The following is an 18287-nucleotide window of genomic DNA, read 5'->3' as shown; positions in this document are numbered from 1 at the left end:
GGGCTTTTGCTTGTGTACTTGAACCATTTTTTTAAAAAAATTGTATAGGTACATGGGGGCGCTGATTAATGGAAGCCAACATTACAGAAGCTTGACCTGTTCCCTAATCTTGTATTTTTAGCAGATCTCCCAGGTCAGGGTATAAAGGTTCTACAGGAGCACTGGGAGTCACAGTATCAGCCTTTCTGATCCCTGCCTTTCTCACTTTTTCTCGGTACATTTGCCACATATTTTTAGTAGGGACTTTATTTAATTTTTCAACCAGGATCCCTGCCTTTAGTAAGGCAGTGAACATGTCTTTTTGTGAAACTCTGTTTGGCTGCGAGTTATTGTCAAAGGGAGGATGTGTATTAGTTCGGTTATTTAGTTCCCAGTCAGTCATTCCAGCTACTTTGGACATTTTAGTGATAATACTCTCTACAGTTTGTCCAGTCTCGTTAAGTAAAAGAGTCATTATTATCTGCTGATACGCAGGAGGGGCGGTTCTCACTATGGCATTCCTATGGTGGGGGGCCATTGGGCATCGTAAATATGTATCGGCCTCCCCCACCATAATAGCAGATTTTATCACCTCCTTTTTTAAACGTCCTATGGCATCCTTTAAGGTAAACCACTGTTGGTTGTTAGTCGGCCAGGACGAGTCAGTGGTATACAGTCTACCACAACCAATTGCTGCAATAGCCAACAGTGAGTGAGTCTGTCCATCAGCTTCAATATCCCTAAAGGCAGCCTGGACTTGGGGATTTGGTGATAAGGTTATAAATTTTGAGGCATCCTGGGAGTCCACCTGAATGTCATTCCCCCCTGTGTCCGCCAGACAGACCATCCAATTTAGAAGGGGTTTTCCTTTTCTCTGTGAAAAACATTTTAGGATATCATTTACTTTCTGCTGTGAAAAACCTTCAATAATAGTCATTCCTGTTACCCAGCCGTTTACAGGCCCCTTTTCTTGGCGAAGCATTGCTGGCTTTGATTGCACTGCGTGAGGGAATATGTGACCTCTAGGGGGGTGGTCTCCCTCATTCTGGTAATGAGCAGCCTCTTCCTCCAAGGACCCCCAGTCCACCTCCTTGTTAGTATCATCCCAAATATCACCAATCCATTTATCTGGGTCCCAGTCTGTGGTGGCCTGTGCCAACACAGCATAAACCTTTTGTTTATTAACCTTCCCTTTGCGTTTTTTGTATTTAACCTGTGTTACCTTCATGGCAGCCTTTTTTGCTACGGCCTGATATTTATGAGCTTGCTCACTTAAAATATAATTTTGACATTGCAACATGGCAAGTCGACTGTTTAGATCTGAATTTTTACGTTTTAATTTATATTTCTTATTAATCAAATTATTCAATCTGTGGCATAAGCGGCAATAAGCAGAGAACAACAACCAGCCCCACCGGGATATTGCTCCCGGTTCTTTCCCCTTCTCAACCGGGACATTCTGAAGGGCCCGGATTAATTGCGGCAGGGCGGCATCTTGGAGCAATCTGTCCCAAGACTTACTGAGGCTGCTCCCCGCCACCCATTCTTTAGCCAAAGCAGCAAAGCATGGATCTTCCCACCCAGAAATGTTCTGGGCAGCAACAGCGACCTGAGGCAAGCGTTTAGCAAAGAAAGGCATGGTCCTTATCGTCACACAGAATCCTGCCAACGACTACGCCAATTATGTAACTAGCAATAAAATATAATTGCTAGCCCTGTGCACAGGTGTTTGAGGGAGGCTCGATTCCGTGGGATTCAATGACCACACCATATTAAAAGGAAAAAGAATTTATTGTGAGCAACATAGGCGATAAACGAGCAAAATTATAAACAGTGCCCCAAACCCGACCAAACTGATAATCATGCATACATACTGTACAGTTTCCTCAGAAATTAGCATCACGGAGGCAGAGAGTCAGCACTCCAGAAAGTGCATCATGGAGGCAAAGAGGCAGTACTCCGGAGAACAGCACGGGAGATGTATCCAAGTCCAGCAGCTGCAAGCAGCAGCAGCTAGGCGACCACTGTTTTTTTATCTCCCAAGGTTGGATATGGCCAGTATCCAAACCCAGGGATTTATGGTGGGCTGGTCACGTTTCTGTGTACGATGCCCCGGAATTGTATAACCAACCTATTTCTTGGTGGTCCCGGACACCACGACCAGTTACATAACCAGCCCTATCTTTTGGCTCCTGGTCTGGGCGCTGGCCAGGCTCCTGGACCTGGGGGCCAAAAGGTGGCCACTCGTCCTCCAATGTTTCTGGCAAAATGACATTAACACTTAGTCTTCCTACAAGGGGGGCTGAGGGAAGGGGACAGGCTGGTTCTATGGGGCCAGAGCACGTGTGTCAGGGGAGGGAGTGGCAGCTGTGGGAGAGATAAAATCTGTTTTCCTTATGCTTAATTTGTTTTTCATATTTTTTTTTTTACATCTTTTGACACTATTGATAACAGTGGGGACCTATTAGGGCTCCTGCTTCTCTGCTTTCACAACAAACATGCTCTTTCCTCCCAGCACCAGGCTCAGGTAAGGTTTACACGTGTCTTTGTCATCTTGAATAAGAATCCATCTCTCCTGACAGAGCAAGCTCCACGTCTCTGGGGTCCTCTCTCTGCTCTCCCTTGTACCTGCAGGGGAGGCATCTTTGGGAGGCAGGAGCCAGCCAGGGAGAGGGATTCTGGGATATGAAGAGGACACAAAGGCAGAAAAAATTGGGGGGGCCCTCCCTGGTTTACTGAGAAAAGTATTTCTCAAAATGTAGTCAATGTAGTCTGTGGAGCCCTTGAAGGCACCCAGAAACTTTCATGGGATCCATGAGATAAAACTGTTAAAGGGCAGGGAGAAGGCACCCTAGAACCCCCAAACCTGTCTGCTTTAGAAAGGTTTTGCCATTTGCCGCATCAACACAAAACATAGAAGACTTTAATGGGAAGGAACTTTAATACAATTAGTAAACAATACAGAAATGGCAAAGAATAGTTTCTAAATCAAGCACCAGAAGTTACCCATCCCCTCGTGGGTAAAAGTCCACCATAAAGGGATTGGCACAGAGCAAGGCCTGAAAGCCTGCCCCAAGTCTAAAGCACCTTCCACTGCGGATCCACAGAAAAGGATCAGAAACAACCAGACAAGTGGGTGGAAAAGAGAAAAATCAAAATCAAGATAAAAGCTGCCACTATCACCTCCCCACAGGTCTCTCACCCACATCTTTTCCTACCAGTCCAGACCAAAAGGCAAGTGCAGTTTCCTCATGTGTCTCTGCTCCATGTGCCTCCTCCAGGTTTCCTCTGGCTCCATCCTGCTTCCTTCCTCCTCAGTCTCCTCTGCAGCTTTTTCTCCTCTCTTTAGCTCCACATGCCCTTGGGTGGGGCAGGGAACCTGGAACTTCCCCTTTACCTGGGGACCACCGTGTTACAAAACTATTTTGAAAACATAGACACCAATTGCCTTTTCACTATTTTGGCATTTGCTGAGGTAAGAATTAGTAAGAGTGGAGCTTATAGTGCCACTGCAAAAGTAGTAATTCTCCACCAGCACTTCCCTGCACAAACAAAAATTAAAGCCAGTTTCACTTGAAAATGTCCTAGAAAAAGCATTAAAAGTTATCTTTATTATTGCACCATCCTCACCTCCACATTTTAAAATATGTGGTGTGCTGACCTGGAAGGACACACGAACACTTCTGCAGCATCCCCAAACACTGTGTCCAAAGGAAAATATTTGTATGAGATGAATGAGACTCTTTTTATTTATGGGCAATACCACTTTTACCTGAAAGGATGAATGACAAAAACTAAGATTATTTAAATTTGGTTAATTAGCAGGCACTTTCCTCAAAATGAATGAATGTGTCTTGAAGAAAATCAATAGACAAAATCGACATTTGTCATTGACAAATGACAGTAATTTTGCCTGAGAAAATAGACGCTCTCAGAGAAAACCAGGATTATAGAAAATTGAGTGCCATCAGTACTTGACAACTTACAGTACAAATTTTTCTTTTGGTATTTGTGATTAAAAAATAAATTTTTTTTGATTATTTGATTCCAGTGTAATTAGCATTAAGGATCTATGTAACTTAATGAAACAATGTATCACCTTAAAAAAATCATACATTAGGGCCCCTCCAGTGGTGCAGCTGTTGAGAGCTGGGTTGCGAAGCTGCCCACAGCCTCTGCAGCGCCGGTTCGATCCCCGGCTGCTCCCTGGCCACCAGAGGAGGGTCCCACATGGCGCGTAGAACTCTCCTGCCGCCCGCTGCTCCCCTCAGCAGTGTACCTCGGTCCTTCTGCCTGCTCTGCTCCCTGCTCTGGCTCTGGTGAATTCCCTCACCCTCCTGTGCTTCTGACTGTATTCAGTGCTTGTGTAAATAAATAAATAAATCTTTAAAATAAAAAAAGTAAAAAAGTAAAACACATCTATTAAAAAAAATTTAAAAAAAAAAGCCCATGTTTCCCTTTTAAAAAAAAAAATCATACATTAGCACAACTTCAAATTGATATGCAAGAGAGGCCTATGGAAATGTAACAGAATAGGAAATATTCCCTGATATTATTTCAGGTTTCACTTTGCAAATAACCTTTGAGAAACTACCACCTGTATGGTATTAATTCAGAATTACAGTGGAATATTCACAATTATTTGAAAATACTTCTAGTTTCTTCATTCCTCCAGGCTGCCGCTTCTCCCAGCCCAAATCCACTCCTCCCTAAGGTGGGGAAGGGAATTTGGAGCCTCCCCTGTCTGTGGATGTCACACTGTCACAGCATCATGTCTCCCTCTCACAGGCTCTGTGGGGTGGTGCAGCCTTGATGACCCCACACTCACCCCATTCTCTCTCCCCATTTCCTGGGGTGTCCAGGGAAGACAATCAGCATCATCTGCTCCAGTTACAAAGTCTCCAAGGACCCTCCTGGACTCCTTCTCCCCAGACCCCTGGAAGGAGTGTGATGCCCCTCCCCCTCCTGCTGCTGCTCTGGGGGCCCCTGGCCCTGATGGAGACCCGGGCGGGTGAGTGCGTGTCCAGCTGGACACTGTTGCTCCAGGAGGGAGGAGCAAGGAGCCCACTGTGGGTGCAGGACCCCACAAAAGTCTCATCTCCCCCTAACCTCTTGTTCCCCTTCAGGCCCCTTGGTTTCTGGCCCCTTCTGTCCCTCCCGCCTCCCCTGAGAGCTCTGGTCCCCTGAGTCTGGGCCCTTCTTGGCCCACCGCCCCTTTTCACTCTCACGGCCCCGCCCCTTTCTCCCCTCCAGGCCCATCTCCCTGGGCCCTGGGCCCGCGCTGAGAGGAGGGTCAGCCCGGGTCTCCCCTCCCGCCCCCAGGCCCCCACTCCCTGAGGCTTTTCCACACTGGCCGGCCTGGCCTCTGGGAGCCCCGCTACATCGCCCTGGGCTACGTGGACGACACGCAGTTCGGCGGGTTCGACAGTGACTCTCCGGGCCAGAGTGCGGAGCCGCGGGCGCCCTGGGCGGGGCAGGTGGGGCAGGAGGACCTGGACAAGGAGACTCAGAACCAAAGGGACAACGCGCAGTGGTTCAAAGCGCTCCTGAGGGACCTGCGCGGCCGCTACAACCAGAGTGAGGATGGTGAGCTTCGCCGAGCGGTGCCAGGGTCAGGTCACCCCCATTCCCACCATAAGGCCGGGTGTCCCGAGTCTCAGGGTTCACTGACCCCTCGGCGGGTGGATCTGCCAGGACCCTCCACCGGGAAGAGACCGCGGGACATTCCTGCCTGCATTTCATTTTCAGTTTAGGTTTATTCAGGGTGAGAGGGCGGGGTGACCGCGGGGTGACCTCGGGGTAACCACAGGGTTGGGTTTCAGGGTCTCACACCCTCCAGAGGATATCTGGCTGTGAAGTGGGGCCAGACCTGAGCCTCCTCGGTGGGTGTGACCAGTTCGCCTACGACGGCGCGGATTCCATCTCCCTGAGCGAGGACCTGCGCTCCTGGACCCCGCGGACTCGGGGGCTCAGATCACCCAGCGCGCGTGGGAGGCGGCGGGCAGGGCCGAGCGCGTCAGGCACAGTGTGCAGAGCAGGTGCTTCCCGCGGCTCCGCAGACTCCTGGAGACGGGGAAGGAGGTGCTGCAGCGCGCAGGTAAGAGGGGCCACGAGGCCTCGGACCTCCCCTCTCCTGGCCCCCACAGGGAAATGGAATCATGGGCAGAACAGCAGCTGCTTTCTGGGCAGAGAGGAGAGTCCCCCTGGGTTTCATGTTCTGTGCTAGAGAGAGACTCGCCCAGAAGACACCACTTTTCTGGACAGTTAAGGAATCCAGTCTCTCCTGAGGGAGGGGAGGCCATCCTGAAATAACTCTTCCAGGATCCTTTGACCCCACAGCCATCCTGGGAACCATGAATTTTTCTTTCAAGGTCTTGTTTTTGGTCTAAGAACATTTCTGGATCTGACTCTTGCCTTTCTGTGTCATTCACCCTCCACCCAGGTCAGGAACAAAAATTCTTTGTTCTCCTTAGAGACCTGCATCCTCCTACCCTGGGCTCCCACCTGATTATCCCAGACTAGGCTGGTTTCTGGGTTTTGTGCTTCCTCCCTCCAAACCAATTGTCATGTTCATTCTGAGGATGGTCAGTGAGGCTGCTTCAGTGTCCAGGAAGGAAAAAGCCAAAGTGTGAATTTTTTTGTCCCTTCTCCTCAGATACCCCAAAGATACATGTGACCCTCCACCTCACCTCTGACAGTGAGATCACCCTGAAGTGCTGGGCCCTGGGCTTCTACCCCTCAGAGATCACCCTGACCTGGCAACGAGATGTTGAGGACCTCACCCAGGAAATGGAGCTGATGGAGACAAGGCCTGGGGGGATGGAACCTTCCAGAAGTGGGTGGCTGTGGAGGTGCCTGCTGGAGAGGAGCAGAGATACACATGCCATGTGCAGCATGAGGAACTGTTGGAGCCCCAAGTCCTGAGATGGGGTGAGGAGGGGGACGTGGGCTCTGAGTTTCTTCTCGGGGGAATCAGGAGCCTTTCTGGAGACCTTCAGAAGGTCAGGATGAGACCTGGGCCTCAGGGTTGGCATCGGTGCAATTGAGGAATGAGGCAGACACACACTATGTCTTGTGCAAGTATCTCCTACTGAGGGTCTCAGAGGGTCTTTATTTATATATACACTTAGGCAAGCAGTGAGATTACACCAACATATGCATGGAAGCAGAGGGGAAATAATCAGTGCATTCTTTTCCTATAGACATCTGGCTCCTACATGCTTTCAGCAACACAGTAGCCTTCAAGGTTAATAGATAAAAAAACTAAACTTTACACTAAAACTCATCATTTCATCTTAGTCAACTACCTAAGACAGCTGATAGCCGTCGGTACACTCCTATCAGTTAAGCATCATAAGACTCTTCAACTGGAGACCAACTGCTTTCTGGTTATCAGCTAATAGGGTTTTCTACCTAGAAACTTCTTAACATAATTAGCTTCATTTAAAAGCTTTCCTAAGAAACTTCTAAAAAAAAGCAAAAGAAGGAATTACTGTAGTCGTTGTCATGCTTGTCAGGCATGTTCATGTATAACAAATTATTTCCCATTGTCAGGCAGCCCAAATTTACAGACAAATTTCCTAATGAAACATCCACAATTTTTTAAAAGATTTTTATTTTTAATTTTTGTGTAGAATAACTGGGTGAAGGTCAGAGGTGTGTGTGGTGGGTGGGGGGGTGGTGAAAAATACACTGCTAAGGGGAGTAGTGGGTGAGACAGGAGAGGTCTGCTGGACATGTGGGTCAGCTTCCTGGCTGGGGATCGAACTCAGGCTGTTGCAGTGGGCCTTCTTGGTGGTAGTGCTAAGACTTAACTGTTAGGCCACCAGAGAGGCCCACACCCTCTATTTTGAAAGTATCATGTCTTGCAAGAAATTGTTTACTGTTACATCATTACCATGGATTAAGTATTCCCACCATCTCACTGTTCCTGCTGGAGCTGAGAAGATACTTTATATTATATGATAACATAGAAGAGTTTCCAAATGGCTGGATTCAACTCATTATTAGTGTATGGTCTTCCTCTTTTCACCAACGTGCTAATCTGCTGGATTCACAGAGGCTTTCACCATAGACTTGTGTATAAGCAAACCATAAGCTTCATCCTTTCTAGAAGATTCCTAATCCACTTGCAAGTCATACTTTTCACCCTGTGGATGGCTTTCTTCAGAGTCTACCTTATCATCTCTATCCTTTTATATTTACATTAGACAAGCTGGTTTATTGAGGTTGTACATCTTGGTCATTATCTGGACAGTTTCCATTCATGATGGTGATTTTCGTATCTTCAGATCTTCAGGTCATTTATTAATGACTCAGCTCACCAGACACACCTTCACTTCTTCTTTGACTACAACTGTGGACAATATTTTACATTGTGGGAGAGAATTGGAGGCTCATTTAAAAAGTCTTCCTCCTTTGAAAGGAAAGGGTCACTGTTATTGTGAAGAAGGAAACAGAAGAAAAGCACAGCAGCCAGGAGAAAATGGAAAAAAACTGAAAAGATATTGCATGGAGAGGTTACAAAGACTGAGAAGATTATTGCCCCATTATTAAATATTTTTAATGAGGGAAAATAATCTACATCCAGCCAGGACACATAGCAATGAAAGCATTTGAAACTCTGCATTGGGGGCCCTGCTGAGGGATGTTCATGCTGAGAGACCAAGAGAAACCACACTGGAAGCTTTTCTCTGGGAATATTGTCAAATGTTATCTGTTTTTAATCAATAAATAAGCTGGAATTTCTAAAAAATATCCATACTATCATGATTCAATCCAGATATGAGATTTTTAATTAAAGATTTTTGATTTTCTTTTTTAAAGATTTTATTTATTTATTTATACAAGCACTGGGTACAGTCAGAAACACGGGAGGGTGAGAGAATTCACCAAAGCCAGGAACCAGAGTGGGGAACAGAACAGGCAGAATGACGAAGTACACTGCTGAGGGGAGCAGCAGGCGTGGCAGGAGAGGTCTGTGTACCATGTGGGACCCTTACTGGCAGCTGGGGATGGAACCGGCGCTGCAGGATTAACAGACCTTTCTGGACAGAGAGTGACATGTTGCAACTTCTCTTTAGAAGCCTCAGTCTGGCTGCTGTGCAGAATCAAGAGGTAAAGATGAGAGGTGGGAAGATAAATGTAGGAAACAAGCACAGATTCTAGGATGGAAAAATTGGTAGCTTCGTGGGGTGTGATCAGGAAAATAATAGAAAGTCATTGGAGCTGGATATATTTAGAGGTGGATTTTATTGCATTTCCTAATGTAACACCTGGGTGGTGAGAAAGAGGGGTCAGGAGGCCACCCAACATTTCAGACTGTGAAGCAGAGATGTGGAGGGCCTGTCATTATCCCTGGATGGATTTCTCACTCATTTAATACAAGTTTACAACATAAATTTTTCAAGTAAAATTTACTAAAGGCATTAATTGATACATATGGATGTGTACATGTTTGTATATAATAGTATAGTATTGTGTATAACAGTGTAGTACTATAGTATATAATAGTATAGTTTGTTTGTATATAATAGTATAGTATGTGTATATGTTTGCATATATAATAGTATAGTGTGTGACACTGACTCCATATCCCTGTGGCTTACCCAGCTCTTTCCTGCCCCCTGAGTGGTGGGACATGCGGGTTTTGTTGGTGCAGCTGCCCCAGTGGGCATAGCCAGAGGCCAGTGGGAGCAGGAGTCTGAAAGGGCTGGCAGCAGCAGTGGGGGTTTCCTGCCCTGGCACCTGTGTGTGCGGGTGGGAGCTGGTGGGCACAACTCTAGAGGTGTTGGCAGAGGGGGTGTTTCCTGCCAGGGGCAGGCAGTCTTCAGAGGGCACCTGCCCCAGGGCAAGCCAGGGTTAAGCACAGGAGCCCCTAGGACTTAGGCTTCCCCTCCCCTATCCCCCAGAAGAGCTGCTTCTGGGAAGCACCAAGGCCGCCCTGCAGTGGGTGCCACAGGACAGCTTCGCTGAGGCCACCTCACTGGGCTAGGGATGAGAGCTGGGCAGCATCAGCTGGGTTTGAATGGACCCCTAGTCACTCAGGCAGGCTCCAGGAGGCCACTGCTTGAGGGTAGGGCCCAGGCCACCTTGACAGCTGTGCCCACTGCAACCAGCAGTGGGAGTGGCAGTGGGTGACAGTGGGTGGACACTTCACCACCAGCCACCATCAGTGTCATCGACAAAGGCAGTAGCTAAACTGTAGCAGAGGCTCTCTGTCCCCCCACACCACCACAGGGCATGCAGCCCACTGGGGCTACAACAGCAAGGTCATCTTTGAGACCTGTCATTGCTGCTGACTGTCCAGCACTCCCAGTGCTGTTGCCTCCTTCCGGTCTGGCCCGGCATTCAGACTGTGGCTGTGCCTGCTGGGGTGTCTCCTCAGAGGGGAGCATTCCCTGGGAGCACCTCCCACTGCCACTGTGAGTTGGATCCTGGCCCAGTGCTTGCGGCTGTGCCACCAGCTCCAGGCCCTCACTGACAGGAATATGCCACCTTACATGGGCTGCCTTAATTTGGGACTATTGGACACTATGGACACTATCTGGGGTGACACAGCTGGTCACTGAGGCCTTAGAAACTTTCTTTCCCTGCTCTCCTGTTTGTTAAAGAAACCTCATTACTTTTCCCTGAGCCTGAGTGGTTGCAATTGAGCACACTGGTGAGAACCACAGACAGTGCCCTGTGCTCTACTTTAGCTCTGTCCTTCTGAGAGGGGGCCAGGGTAGAAGGACTCATACCTGGTACAGGAACCTGCACACACACAGGATGCATGTAAATGCTACATGACCCATGATCTGTTTTGTTTGAACTAAAGCTCTTGTTTTAAACTGAGATCCTGCCCTGATGATGCCCCAAAGAGTGCCGGACATTGACGCCCTCTGATGTAGCAGGGGCAGGATAACCGGGAGGCTGACGGCAAGTTCTGGGGCTGATCATGATGGACACCAGGAGTGTCAGCTGTGACGGGCTGTTCTGATGGATGATTTGCTCAGAACATAAAGGTTTGTGAACACAGAGAACACCGGGAGACACACAGGAGAGAGACATGTGGAGAAGCCGCCTTGCTTCTTGGCTTTGGACTTGAACCAGGAACTTAAAGACAAGGAAGGAGACGCCTGGAAGAGACCCAGGGGGAGACCACCCTCTCCCTTGTCTTGTACTTTAATTTTGCTCCTTTTAGCGCAGACTTGCTAGCTCCTTCCATCCACTTCCCAGGTCCCCACCTGAAGGCGCCTTAGACTCTGGGGACCTTTCAGGCCACAGTGGCTCTGCTTTGGGCCATGGCTGTGTGGTTGGGTCTTTACCCATGAGGGAATGGGGAACGTTGGTGTTTTATTGCCAGTGTTCTTTCTTCTCTTTTCTCTCTGTGAACTTTAATTCTTTTAAAGTTCTTTCACACTAAGAAAAAAAAAATACAGGTTTGTCATGAAACTAAAGAAAACTGCAATACTTGACTCAGAAATCTTGCATCTTTTTATGAGCAAGCTGAAACAATTGCTTTTCTCTCTCTCCCCCCAAAATGTGAAATTTTTACTAAATATTCTGATTTCCCATTTGAAGATGCGTGTTTGTACAGATCCAGGAGTGTTCTTCCCGTCCCCACCCCTCCCTTTAATAGACAGTTCGAAACATGGGTGTTTTATCAAGGCTTGTCTAGAATGTTGTGTTTTCAGAAACCAGGCTGATTTCAGAGCCAGTAAGGAAACAATAACCTGGCACCTGCTTGGGGGTACAAAGGGTCTGTCATAAGGGTGTTAGGGAAGGTAACCCCCTATAAGTCCAGAAACCCCAGATGTCTTGGGAGCCTCGAGAGGGATTTCCCAAAGAGTCAGGACCATAGTCCAAGTCTGATGGTGAGAGCTTGGCGTGGTCCTGAGCCCTGACTCCTGGCGTTTAGGAGCTCTCAGTCCAAGGGTTCCTATATGAAGTTCCAACAAGGGAAAATTAAAATATCTACAAAATAATTTCTGTTCTTGTTGAATTCATGCAAACTGACTGTGGTGGTATAGTGTCTGCATGAGGCGGGCGGCTGATAACAGTCTGGAGGCTGAACGTGCTGGCTACCAGGAGCACAACTGTGACGGGCTGTTCTGACGGCTGTTTGCTGTGACTGTCTGTGTGTGACTGATTTTAACAAGGCCAGGTAGAGATGAGATGGGGGAACGACGCCCCCCATTCTCTCAGATCAATGGCCAGTGATCTGAAAAGTGAAAGTGCTTGTAGATTCCATTCCTGGCTCTGTTCATGGCTTTCTGGGGGTGACGGCAGCAGCGCCCAGGCCTATCCCACCAACAGTTGCAGGTATTGCTGTCTGTGCTGGCAGGGGTGTGGTGTGCACGTGCTTCCTCCCTCTCCACAGGGCTCTCTGCGTTATGGCACCTTCCTGTGCAGCAGCTGTTGAGTGTGCTGGAGCCCCTGCTGCCACATTCCCTGTTCTCCTTGCTGCAGGGGACGGGGCCACAGAGATATCTCTGACATGTGTGTCATGGTGCGTTCTGTCCTTGTTTTCTTCCATGTGTTTTATGGTTTTGATCAGTTACAAAGGACTGGTCTCTCAGATGAGAATTAAAAATTTGCCTTCCCCCACCTCTTGCAATTTCCCCCTTATTTGACAAGTTTGCCTTCTATATGACCAGTCTCCCGGATAAGCATTAATAGGTTTGTCTTTCCAGTATTTCTTGCAATTACTCCTTTGTTTGACAGGTGTGTCTTTACAGCCAGTCCTCTCAGATAACAAGTTCTTCTACATTTCAAGGAAGAGAAAGTTAAACATCAACTATTGAAGAAAAGAAAGCTGGTGCCCTCATATCTCCAGGCCAACACCTTCCCCCTCCCCTTTGCAGACCCTAACCCATCTCCCCTTTTTTCCTCTTTGTATAAATCCCCCTGCCCTCTGCCAAAGAGCAGGACCGTGGACTTTCAGACATGAGTCTGCTGCCCTCCTCATTTGTTGACAAATTAAACCACTTTCCTTTTCCTCAAACTCTGCTTCCTTTTATTGGCTGAGGGAAACTGAGCCCACCTTCTGTATCAGTTTCTGGTCTTATGTCCCAGCCTATTATTCATTTTGAGTTGATTTTTGTGTGTGGATGAGCCAGTGGTCTAGTTTCATTTTTTTGCACGTGGCTGTCCGGTGTTCCCGTCATTGTTTATGGAAGAGGCTTTCCTGGTGACTCCCTCATCCTAACCTTGTCTCATAAACTTTACTGGATGGCATGCTGACGAAAGGGGTTTAATTCTTCCCATCAGTAGTTGTATTTTAAAATCTCAATTCATTCTCCTCTGTCTTTTGGCAACCTTAGGTTTTTACCTGAAACTATTTCAAAAGTACTTGAAACAACTGAAAGATTAGAGGTATGTGTCCATTAAGAGGAAAGTAAATTATTAACCTATCAGGAAAGGGATAATTTGTATTTGACAAGACAGTACAGGGAACAGTGTGTGTTGACAGAGCACCCGGAACAGGATCTGAGGAGCTGGAGAGGCAGTGAAGGGGGTGAGTGTCCTCCTGCAGGGTGTCCAGTGTCCCCCAGGGTTGTCCAGAGACACCTGCCCTGTGTTGTGTACCCCCTCTCTTTTACTCGTCTACTTGTAACAAAAGGAAGCATTCTTGGGAAGATGAAGTTTCTGGATGGGTCCTCCTGTGGCAGTTTTGAGTCCAAGTTTTCCCTCCTGCTCCCCTCCCCCTGAGGGGTGTGGAGCTGGAGGTTGGGCTAGGCTGAGAGCTGAGGTGGGGGTGGGGCACATCCTGCAGCTGCAGCCCCTCCCCCCATAAAGTCTGGCTGGTTCAGAGAGCTGCTTTCTTGCAGGAGTCAGTGCATAATAAAGACAAGAAACCTCCCCCCAAGACAGCACCTGTAGAGGGGCTGAGAGGAGGGACAGGCAGGGTGCAGGTCAGGCAGCAGGGGAGTGTGGGGCAGCTGCATCCATCAAGGGAGTCAGCATGATGGTGGGATTGGAGCAAAGCCCTGGGGTGGGGTGTTGTGTGGATGAGGGTCCAATGGAGGGAACAGCCTGTGGGTGGCTGGCTGGTGCTGGGTGTGCAAGGACAGAGGGGGTTGCCCTGCTCATTACTTACAAAAAGGACTTGAAAGGTGAGCCTTCAACAAATGACCTAATGGTCATAAGTTATATCTCAATAAAATTGTTTTAGAAACATTAAAAAATGGGTCTACAAATTATCCTGTGTCTGTCCCTCCACTGTATCCACAGCGAGGGCTTGGGGGGCAACCCACAAGTCCAGTATCAGGTCATAAGTCCTGAAATTTTCTTGGTCCTATGGACAAAGTGTTATAGGACAGCCCCGATATAAAACGGGTTGTCTGGCTGTGGGTCCTCACCTGCGCGCTTAAAAGGGACTTATTAATACTCCACTACAGGCACACACAAAAGGCTAATAAAAGGTTTATTTACAAGGGAAAAGGAAATAAGAAAATGTACAAGTCAGGGAGAAAATAGGGAAATAAAGTCTTTAATGCGTCCTACCGATCTGCCCACCTGGAAACCCAAAGTCACTCTCAGAGCTGGCCAGACGCCCGCTGCGAGCTGGCGGAGAGCCACAAATGGGGGACCCCTCCAAAGCCCACGTGTCTGGCTTTATACCAACCTGGCTGCTTAACCCCACCCTCAGGTCCCAGCCACCTTCCCTTTGGTGGTGATGGGATTTGGAGTTCCCAGTGTCTTTGGCTTTGGCCTGGGGTGGGGGTGGAGTCCACAAAGCCTGCATGGAATTAGCTTTAGGACATCTTTTTCCCCCTAACAAAAGGACAAAAGCAGGTTTCCAGGTCATAACAGCTGATTCCCAGATTATGGGCTGATCCCCTAAATATAGAGGTTCCTTCAGTCTTGGATGGATCCTTGGACTCCAGAGTCTCATAATTTGTTTTCCAGGAAAAGGACAAGGTTCCAGGAAAACGCCAAGACCCAGGGCCAACCACCCATCCACGTCTTGCAGCAGGGGGGAGCAGGAGTGATCAGACCCGGGGAGAGACCCGGGGAGCTGGTGGTGGTATGTGGTGGATCATTGGTGGAAGGGCCGCACCTAAGAGGAACAATAACTATAGAAAGATGACCCACGCTGTAAGAAATAAATAAATAAATATATCTTTAAACACTCTCCATTCTTGAGTGAGGGTAGGGGCTGAGGAGAGCCCCCAGGGCATGGCTAGAAAGCTGGGGAGGCTCCTGGAAATGGAGCAGAGGATGAAAATGGGGACCCAAGACACTGCTGAGGGGAGCAGCGGGCGAGACAGGAGAGGTCTGCTGCAGCAAGTAGGTCTCTCCCTGGCCGGTTGGGAATTGAACCCGCACTGCAGAGGCTGCAGACAGCTTCACAGTGCTGCGCTCATCCCGCTGCGCCATCTGGGAGGCCCCAAAAATTAATGTGATTTTAAAAATAATTTCTACTGTTTTTAGATTCCCATTTAATTTTGCTGTTTTGTTTTCTTTATACTATCCCCAGAGCATGTCTGCAGGGACCTAGCACAGAGGGGCTGTCAGCAGCCTGGAGCTGTGAGCAGGGCTGACTCTGACCTGCCTGCAGGGAGTGGGGCCCTGGAGCCCCAGAATCAGCCGCCAAGGCTGCTCCTCTAGGGCAGCACAAACCTTGCTGTGCCCTCCTCTTGGCCCCCTGAATCTGTCTGATACCTCAGCACTGGGGAGTTGGGGAGGTTGTTCTGGGTCAGAAAATGGGGGCCTCCTCCTAACCATCTGTCCTCTCCTCATGTCTCTCCTTCATCAGCCTGAGTGTGCTTGTTTGAGTCACACCAGCCCTGCACGGACAGGAAAGGCCCAGAACTTTAGTGATTCCCTGGTCAGTTACAGCACCAGCCCCTCTGCAGTCCCACCAGGGGAGACAGAGACTCTCCCAGCCCCAGCCAGAGCCCCATCACCCACACAGACCTTCCCCTCACAGTGTCCCCGATGCTGCCCCTTCCTGGCCCCATCCTCTCTGGTGCCTCCACCACTCCTTTTGGGCCCCATCCCCTAGTCCCCATGTTCATCCTCTGCTCCATTTCCAGGAGCCTCCCCATCTTCCTAGCCATGCCCTCTCCTCTGCCCTTCCCTCATTCAAGGATGGAGAATTTTTAAAAAATATGTATTTGTTTATTTTCTTACATCATGAATCATCTTCTGTAGTTATTATTGCCCTTATATGTGACCCTCTCACCAATAACTCCCAACCCCCATAGCCCCACCCAGCTCCCCGTGTCTCTCCCCCACTCTGATCACTCCCGGTCCCCCCTGCTGCAAGACTTGGATGAATGGTTGGACCACGGGTCTTGGCATTTTCCTGGAATCTTGTCCTTTTCCTGGGAGAGGGCCTGGGGCTGGGTAGAATTTTATGTTAATTCCCAGGCCAAGGTGCTTTTACCCCTGGAAGCAAATGCAGAAACAAAGTACAGAGACTCTGGAGTCCAAGGTTCCATTCCAAGGCTGAAGGAACATCTCTATACGGGGGATCTGCCCATAATCTGGGAATCAGCTGTTATGACCTGGAAACCTGCTTTTGTCCCTAAGACAGAAAATTTGGGGACTTTTGACCTGACACTGGACTTGGGCGCCCCCTTGTGTGCAGATCCCTGTCCTGCCGCTGGGGGCCCAGGGAGCCTGGGGAGGGCCTGGCTGAGCAGGAGAAAGGGCGGCTCTGGGCTCCTGTGCTCAGCCCTGTGGCCACACGGGGGCGCTGCCGCGCTGCTCCGGATTCTGGTGGAGCCGCCAGGACGGGGCGGGGGCTGAGGTGGGCACAGCTGGGGATGCTGGAGGGTGGCGACCTGGGGGTGAGATGCTCTGTGAGGAGTCAGAGCAGCAGGGCTCAGAGGAGAGGAGACTCTGGAGCCTGCCCTGGGTGTGAGGCTTCCAGCTTTTCTCCCTAGTCCCTGGTGATACCTGGGAAAACTGTAAAAGAGAAAAATTTATTCTTCTACAACTTGTTAAATATTGAGGGCATTTAAAAAAAAATAACATTTAGGGCCTCTCTGGCTGCGCAAGAGGTTAAGACACAGTACTATGAAGCTGTCCCCAACCACTGCAGTCGAGTTTGATCCCAGGCCAGGGAGCTGCTGACATGGCGCAGCAGACCTCTCCTGATTCCCCTGCTCTTCCCCTCAGCAGTGTATTTCAGCAGATCTGCTTGTTCTGCTCCCCACTCTGTCTCTGGTGAATCCTCTCACCTCTCACATTTTTGGCCTGCACCCCAGTTCTTGTATGCATAAATAAATAAATCTTTATAAAAAATAAATTAATTTTTAAAAAAAGTAACATTTAAAGAATACTGTTAGATTTATAGAAAAGTTACAAAGGTAGTACGGTTCTTGTTTATCCCTCACCATTCCATTTTGTTAGCATCCTACATGAATACTTTTGTTTTTTTACAACTAATGAAGCAATGTTGATATAATTACTAAAAGCCATACTTTCATTAGTTTTTGCTAATGTCCATTTTATGCTCCATAATCCCATCCAGTGTGCCTGGAAGGCAGATTTTCAGACTTTCCTTGTTTTTATAACATTGACATAAGCAAGGAGTGATGTTTTGGAGAGGTGTTGGGGTCACAGATGGGAGTTCTTGGGTCACATCTAAGAAAAGCTTCACCAGAGTCCTCCTTTTGGTGGCACAGGCATGCATCCCCCTCCACCCCCACATATGAAAGGAGACAAGAAGGAGCTGCTTGCTCAGACACCAGCAGGCAGGAGGAGCTGCCCCTGGAGAGGGCGGGTGTGTGAGGAGAAGGCTGCAGTCACCAGGCGGAGCCTTGGGAGCAGAGCTGCGTCTTCCAGGGGCAGAAAAGGCACTGAGGTAGTGTTCTTGTTGGGAGGGCTCCTTCCTTTGTGGGATTGTCATCTGTCGTTAAATTAATTACTTCTATGGTGTGACTAGGCTGATTTGTCAGGACCCGCGATTCTCTGCAATGGCTCCATCCTCATATCCCACTTCCAGTCTGTGCCTCCTTGTACTTCCTGTACCATCTGCTACTTGCTATAGCAGTTGGCGCAAAGCGTTTTTCATTTCTATAGTTGCTTTAATAACTGTGCTAATCACTTCTACCCCCACCTCCACTTTCTGGTCTTGTGACCCCTCCACCCTAAATTTTCTACTCTTAGCCTCTATCAAGGAGAACTGCTTCAGGACAATTGTCCCTCAATTTAGGTTGTTTTGTTTTTTGGGTTTTCTTTTTTTTTTTTTTTTTGACTAGGACTGTCATTTTGGGGAAGCAGACCCCAGGGTTTCAGGGACATTGTCCACTCAACACATTAGTACTCATCAGTCCAGTTGACTGATCACTGATGGTGTTAACCTTCAA

The 18287-nt window shown here is 48.5% G+C and overlaps 2 pseudogenes across 2 annotated transcripts in view; one reads left to right on the top strand and one right to left on the bottom strand.

The window, feature by feature from the left end:
• The window catches only part of LOC311188340 (class I histocompatibility antigen, Gogo-B*0201 alpha chain-like), a 677605-nt pseudogene that overhangs the window by 262246 nt on the left and 397072 nt on the right, over positions 1-18287 (bottom strand). The gene's annotated exons all lie outside the window — the stretch shown is intronic.
• Positions 1917-8479, top strand: LOC311167675 (lathosterol oxidase-like; annotated as a pseudogene). Its single transcript has 4 exons — positions 1917-1959; positions 5302-5424; positions 6635-6788; positions 7836-8479. The product of its transcript is annotated as a lathosterol oxidase-like (transcript).

This window comes from Talpa europaea, assembly GCF_964194135.1.
Source record: "Talpa europaea genome assembly, chromosome: 2".
Lineage (NCBI taxonomy): Eukaryota > Metazoa > Chordata > Mammalia > Eulipotyphla > Talpidae > Talpa > Talpa europaea.
The sequence above is the reverse complement of the archived record's forward strand: the minus strand, read 5'-3'. Positions and strand labels throughout refer to the sequence as shown.